We start from the raw sequence: 1,753 nt of genomic DNA on the forward strand, positions 1-1,753 counted from the left end.
GGCTCGAAGCCCGGTCTGATCAAGAAGCGTGTGCTACTGCTGCTCCTGCCCACCTGGCTACGGAGGCGCCCTCCGTGGGCAGGAACCGCAGTGCGTTTTTATGTATTATAATACATAAAAAAAAAATATTTTTTTTATTTATGTATTATAATTTAATACATAAATAAAATATAATAAAGCGAATTAAAGAATAAATGAACACGCAAATACTGGAAATTTTACTATACGTATTGCTTGTATATTGAATACGAATAATGAAGTATTATTATTATTATTATTATTATTAGCTATATGGTGCAAGGAAGCCGGAGCTTTTGCTGCACAAGCAAAAAAAAAAAAAAAAAAAAAAATCCCAATTTACCCAGAGAGAGAAAGAGAGAGAAGTAGAAGGGAATTACCAAGAAAGAGAAGAATGATGATATCCAGCTTAGGACCCTAGGTGTGCCAAGCCCATACTCAAGTACAGCATATTATAGCAATATCATGAAATTAATACTACATAAATCACTGCAGTATTTACAAAAAAAAAAAAAAAAAGTAAAATTTTAAGATTTCTCATATTGAGGAATTGATACATTCTAACACCAGCGTTATATCCTAATCCGCGGTATATGCGACGGCGTTATAATCGGAGGGCACTTCAGTATAAAAATTAATTTCCATCCATAATGTTCTTTTTCGGATTTCACAATATAATTCGATATTATTCAACCCCAGGGGCTCACATCTGGTGAGTATGGGCTTGGCAAACCCAGGGTCCTGAGCTGCATATCATCATTCTTCTCTTTCTTGGTGATTTCTTTCTACATCTGACTTTCTCTCCCTCTTTATCTCTCAGGGTAACTCGGGAAATTTTTTTGGCTGCTACAGCATAAGCCTCAGGCTTCCGTGCATCATATTGGCTAATAATAATAATATACTAAGACCGCTTGTGTAACTTTATGTTAGGGATGTCTCCTTTCAAAAAATAATTCTTGGGTAGGAATATCTACCATTGCTGACACCAGATGCCGACTCTTTAAAGAAAACTTTTTTTTTCTTTTCTTTTATTTATTCATTATTATTAGTTAACTCATTGCAGGTCAGTTCGTATATGACACCAAGAATTTTAGATATGTAGATGATTGTTTAACATCATAATTCAGAAGCTGTTAAAAATAATAATAATTAATAGTAGAGATTAAAAAAAAAAAAATCAATAGGTTTAAGTAAACCTGAACGATATGATTGGAATAACTTTTATTCGGAAAAGTTAAACCGTATTTATGTCCTGATGCTTCACTGTTGATGCCTCAGGATATAACTAAATAATTGCAGTTTTATTTTGGCGAAATGTTTATATCTAAAAAATTAATATTCCAACTGTAATTGAAATCGTATATGCAATACTTTATAAGCTATAAATAAGTGCGAGATTTCAGTTGCCCGGCTAGCTCAGTCGGTAGAGCACGAGACTCTTAATCTCGGGGTCGTGGGTTCGAGCCCCACGTTGGGCGAATTTTTTTTGTTTTTTTCCTATCCTTTAGGATTATCTAATTTTATTTAAACATTATGTGAACATTGAGAATTGCTTACAAAGCTGCGATTGATTTATTCATTCATAAGCGCACTATTTATACAATTGCAGTCTGCCCAGCCGTTCGACTGGCAGTAAATATTCCTGCCAATTTTTAAAGTATTGTACAGTACAATCCGATAATTTAAGCAACATCGGGAAATTCGCATAATTTGAAAATTTACACACTTTTAAGAA

At 33.7% G+C, this 1,753-nt stretch overlaps 1 non-coding gene across 1 annotated transcript; it reads left to right on the top strand.

Moving 5' to 3' along the window:
- The first annotated feature begins 1,423 nt into the window (after positions 1 to 1,423).
- TRNAK-CUU (transfer RNA lysine (anticodon CUU)) lies at positions 1,424 to 1,496 on the top strand. The gene has a single exon. It is a non-coding gene; the product is annotated as a tRNA-Lys (tRNA).
- Positions 1,497 to 1,753: the final 257 nt, after the last annotated feature.

This window comes from Mastigoproctus giganteus, chromosome 7, assembly GCF_048544385.1.
Source record: "Mastigoproctus giganteus isolate SK-2022 chromosome 7, ASM4854438v1, whole genome shotgun sequence".
Classification (NCBI taxonomy): Eukaryota; Metazoa; Arthropoda; class Arachnida; order Uropygi; family Thelyphonidae; genus Mastigoproctus; species Mastigoproctus giganteus.